This window comes from Drosophila innubila, chromosome X (genome assembly GCF_004354385.1).
Source record: "Drosophila innubila isolate TH190305 chromosome X, UK_Dinn_1.0, whole genome shotgun sequence".
Classification (NCBI taxonomy): Eukaryota; Metazoa; Arthropoda; class Insecta; order Diptera; family Drosophilidae; genus Drosophila; species Drosophila innubila.
Genome location: NC_047626.1, coordinates 2,684,269 through 2,690,268, shown reverse-complemented (window position 1 = coordinate 2,690,268; position 6,000 = coordinate 2,684,269).

Sequence of the window (6,000 nt, the reverse complement as noted above, 5' to 3'; positions counted from 1 at the left end):
AAGAAAAATATTGTCAATTAAAGTTACGATAAGTAAACGATTATTATGAGAAATATATCAAAATAATTTTCATTTCCCTATTGTTAAGTGTTGACAATGGTGTCTTAAAATTTTTCAAATTTGTATTACAGGGTAGCTGTCAGTCGAGCATGCCCCAATTGGAGCTTTGCCCAATCATTGGGCACATCAATGTTGCCAGCGTGTTGACAGCGGCAATTGCTTAAATAAATAAACAGCAGTCCTGATCCTGATGTTCTCCGACCTTCCGACCAACTCGACAACCCTGCCCTGGCTCCCCTGACTTCCCCCTTCCCTACACCCCTCGATATGCTCATATTTGCAAATTAAATTTCATGCGGCAACAAAGCGAAATAAGTTGCATGGGATTCGAAGGAAGCAATTGAATGCAGCTAATAAATAAACTGCAACTGTTCCTACTGTTTCAACCCTTCCCCCTTCCTCCCCCCTGCCACCTTCCTCTCTTGGGGTCAATGCTGCAACTGTTCTCTGTTTGCATTGTAAGCGGCTTTAACATTTTATGACAAATATCCACAGAACAGTTCAATATTTTCTCTGAGTCCGTCCTTTTTTTTTTGGCTACCTTTCCCCCTTTTGATTTCCTCCCTCCCGAGGCATTATAGATTATACTCATATGCAGCTCCATATGCCGCTTGTACACTGAGCGAAAAGTTAAATCAAATATTTTATTAAAGCACTCCAATCACTTTTGTCTAAAGTTTTGAAGTTACCCAACAATTTCCCCAGATTCATCAAAGTGAAAGTTACACTCATTGAAACCTATTTAATTCTTTTGTTCTTTCGAAAAAGTTTTCTACGCGCTTTGAATATTTATTTCAAATTCTAAAGCCAACCATTATTTTAAGTGCATCAGTTGAAGATACTCCTTTAAAAACGATGTACACTTATTTCATCATTATGATATATCTTTAAATATAAATGTATCTGAAAGAATAAAATCCTAAAAATCAGGATTCGCAAATAAAACTTATATTTATTAAAAAAATTTGTTTCAACTGTTAAGACTTGACAAAAATTTTGGAAATAGTTATTTAAATTCAATTAAATACTTTTACTTTTTATTTTAATAAAAAAAAAAAATAAAAAAAATGGCTTCTCTAAATGTAAAATTTGTTTTAAAAATGAATTTCCACTCTTTAAACAAAAAAACAAATTTTCCAACCATTTTTAAAGTTTTATTCTAATATTTAAAAATCATTGTTGTGTATTTTAAAAACTACAATTTGAAAATAACTTTTATTAATTTTTATTTATTTATTTATTTATGCACGACTTCAATCAGTCGACAAGATAAATTTTACTAAGTATAAAAATTAAGTTAAGAATTAAAAATAAAGTAAGTATTAAATATAAATTATGAACTGTTAAGAAAAAAGTAAATTTTGGTTTATTATTATAAAAATTTTAAAATTTTTTTTAAAATTAAAATTTCCAATAATCATTTTCTATTATTCAACTTAAATGCATCAGACTCGATTATACATATATAAACGGAGTTTTAGCTGTTTGAAGATTTTTAATTATTTTCATTATTTTATATATAAAATAAATATCGATTTTAAGACTCTCGCCTGTTTTTCTTAAGCATTTTCTTTTTCTTTTCACTTGCTTTTAGGAGTCGCCTGGTATTTATTTAATGTCCAACGCTTATTGCCAATTCCTTGGCCCGGCCATAACTCTCAGGTGAACATTGTGAGCCAAATGAAATGAAATAATGAAAACAATTTCAAGGCGCGTGCATTGAACTGCAATTGCAGTGAATCAACAGAAAAAAATCTAAAGAAAAAATAAAATAACACAAATAAAACATATAAAACAAAAATGTCAGAGTTGAAAAGGTAAACTCAAAGAAAATATCCATTAGTTTTGCTACATGAATTTTGTGTATTCCGGCTCGAGCCGAATTTAAGCTTAAGACTGAAGAACTTATACCATAACTGGAATTATAGTTAGGTTTTTTTCTATTATTGAAACACTTTATGTTGAAGTATTGTAGACTATGGCACATAAATTTATATTTTTAGAAATATTCTTACTAGTTAGAAAATTGATTCATCAACTGTGTAAGGAACAAGCTATCAAGGAAAGTTTAAGGTAGAAACCTCTGAGGAACTCCATTAGATTTATTTTATTAAGAAAAAACTCAAATAAAGCGTTCTATTGTTTTTTAAATAATTTTTTGGTATTTAATCCTACAGTGAAATACAATTTCGTGAAATAAAATGTTAACTGCACTTTGTATATTTTAGCTCTTTTTAATAACCATAACAGAAAATCAGAAATAAAAGTTAAAAATTAATTGTATATCAAATTTGTAATACTATAATGTTTTATTTCAAAAATTATATCAACTTTTGAAAAATATTTCAAAAGCAGGGACTGAAAATAATGATTATTTTTCAAAATAGCAACATAAAAAATCAACCATAATGAGAAGTTCAATTTTTATTTTGAATGTACCAGAATTTTTGTTATTTGTATATCTCTGAAAACAGCTAATAAGCTTTTATTTGATTTATAAAAGAAAAAAATCAAAATTAATGGTTATTTAAAGACTTGATTTTGTAAATCACATTTAATAATTATTTATGATCAAGAGTATTAAAATTCGAATAACTTTCGAAATATATAAATACAAAATCTAAATCGCAGTAGGCGACAAGTAAAAGTTCAAATGTTTTTCTTGCTGCTTATTATATTTTATTTCAGTATCAACTTCAAAGTCTTACAAAACACAACAAAAATTAGAAAGCTCAATATATAAGCATATATATTTATATTTTTTGTAAATTTTTTGAATAACGAACTAAAATGCCTATTGAAAAACGTAATACACACGGTCCTCGAGAGTTCTCACGTCCTTATCCGTCGCGTGAGAGACGCTTGAATAATGAACCATATCGACGGCTAGAAACTCAGGAAATACGTTCAAACAATTGGGGAACTAATCTCTCCAGATACCGTAGAATTTGCCGAAAAGGAAGCAATATTCGAATACCCAGAGGACAGACCAGTCTGAGCATTATCCACGCCTATTTACGAGAAAGTCAAGAAAACATGATCTCATTCCAAGAACATTGCGTTAATTTGATGAATTTGTCATCGATCTTCTGAGGATTAAAATATCAATGCGTCACCAGCGTAGACTGAAACTATTTGAAATCCACAATGCGCATTCAAAATGACACAACAATTTTAATATGGAGATTTAAAGAATTTATTTTGGCATATGCCTGAAAATTATTAAAATTTTGATCAGCTTAATTTGATCGTTGGAGACGTGCATCAAATAAAGCTGAGTCTTTAAACACTTCCTTAAATTATAGCTGAAATTTGTATATTTTTTAAGTTTAAGTAAGTTTTTGATCACATTAACTTGATCGTTAAAGGTATTCATTAAATAAAGCTGAAATTTAAATAATATAAAATTAATAGAGCAACTTATTCACCATTATTCGTTCGCATTGGGAGTTTCTTTATTTTTATCGACAGTATTTTCATTTTAAATATGTTTTAAAAGCTTTTTTGTAACAGTTAAAGCTGCTTTGCGCTTTTTGTAATGTGTTGGCTGTCTTTTACTGCGCACTGTAGCTGGGATTTGTCTTTGTGGAAATCAAAACAGCAAAAAATGCGAGATGAAAACAGAAAATAGTAGAAATAAAATACAAAAAATATATATATAAATGATAAGAAATTGCTGGCACATAAAGCTGAGGAACAAAGACAAAGGACTTTGGCTTATATGTGCATAGATCCTGTTGTCGTGGCATAAATACATATGTACATACATATATCCGGCGCGACTTTTGCAAAATGTCACGTACATGTCCAAACATGCAACAAACTACATAAATGTTGCATTTTAAAGTCAAACCCCTTACCGGTTCCCTTCCGCAGTCGCTACCTTTCAGGCAGCGATATACAGCTACAGCTGTCCCTGATGCCCAGGACGTTTTAACATCCTGGACAGACTCCGGCTCCGGCTTCAACTCCCGCAGCAACTCTACACTGAAAAAAAAGACCAACTTCTAAAATCAAGAACATTTATCTTAAATATTTTGTTCTTAAAATAAGAACGTTTGAAGACCATATTATTAACACTAAGAATTTTAATCTAAAAAATCAAAGTTTTTAATACAAGAATAAAAATCTTAAATTGTTAGGAAAGTATAAATATGTACTATTTCATAAGAAAAACAAATGGTTGACCCGTGGCGCTTTGGTTAGAGAAGCCGCTTTAGTTGTGAAGCAGTAGGCGGCGGCTCGAATCCCACTCGTAATAAATTAAATTAATATTTATAAAATTACTAAGGCAGAAAAAAATGTATTTAAATCAAAATAAAAAAAAAATTAATTAAATCAATAAATTAAATTAACATTTATAAAATTACTAAGCCAGAAAAAATTTATATAAAATCAATATAAAAAAAAAACTTATAAATAACATATAAAAAATAATATAGTTTTTTTATTTTTTATTTTATAATAAGAACATTTAAAACATAACCCTAAAAAAAAAATATTATATTAATTAATTAAATTAACATTTATAAAATTACTAAGCCAGATAAAAATGTATATAAAATCAATATAAAAAAAATTATTTAAATCAATAAATTAAATTAACATTTATAAAATTACTAAGCCAGAAAAAATGTATATAAAATCAATAAAAAAAAAATTATAAATAACATATAAAAAATAATTTATTTTTTTATTTTTTGATTTTTATTATATGAACATTTAAAATATAACCTTGAAAAAAAATTAATTTAATTAATTAATTAAATTAACATTTATAAAATTACTAAGCCAGAAAAAAATGTATATTAAATCAATATAAAAAAAAAAAAAAAATTATAAATAACATATAAAAAATAATTAATTTGTTTTTTATTTCTTGGTTTTAATTATAAGAACATTTATTCTTAAAATAAGAACTTGGTCTTATTTCAAATGTTCTTAAAACTAAGATGTGTTCCCTTAATTTAAGAATTTTATGTTCTCGACGCATTTTTTTGACCAAAAATCTTAGTTCTGAGAGCAAAATCTGGATTTTAGATCATTTTTTTGATCAGTGTAGAGACCAGACGCAGCAGGTTATCGAAAAGGCAGACAGCGCGCCGGAAGTACTGACATATTCGAGAAATAGACACCGCTCCACACCCTTCCCCCCTCCCTCACCCCTGGCTCTTCCAGCTGCCGCTGAAGCCGAAGCTGAAGCTAATGTCAACGTCAGGGCTGCTCCTTTGACTTCCGCTTTTGAGGCAGCTTTGTGTCGTCAAATGTCTCAACTGGGCCGCAAGGGCGTGACGTCATCACAGCATCACAGCAACACAACAACAGCAACAACAGCAACAACCATGCAAATTTAAATATTAAAAATGAAAATGAAAAAATACACAAAAGAAAATTTATGCTTGGCACTACGAAGCTTGTATACTCTTTCAGAGACCTGGTTTCAATATACAACTGATTGTTCCTATGACAGCTACATGATATGGTAATCCGATTTTAGCCAAACTTTGTCAAAATATACAAGACAATACCAAAATCACAATCTGTAAGATTCGTCTAAAAATAACAACGATTTTCTTACTGTCATTGACATCTATATAATATAGTAAATGTTAGTGATGTAAAAATATATCGATATATCGACAACTCGATTTTCGCGGCAACGATTATCGAGTACTTCAACTCGATGATTTTTTTGACGATCTGTTGAGTTGAATAAATCGATTTCCATGAAAAATCGACAACTCACACAGGTTTGTTCATCGTAGTTACTATGTAGAATTAAGTTTGATTGTTCAATTTTTGTTGAAAGTTGCTAGATCAAAGTTTTGGCCAACTTCAAACACACATAACTTTGTCAAAACTAAACCGATTTTCGAACTTAATGTCATTTTGATCATGATTCGGACTCTTAAATCATTCTGCATTCAAATTTTTTGCATT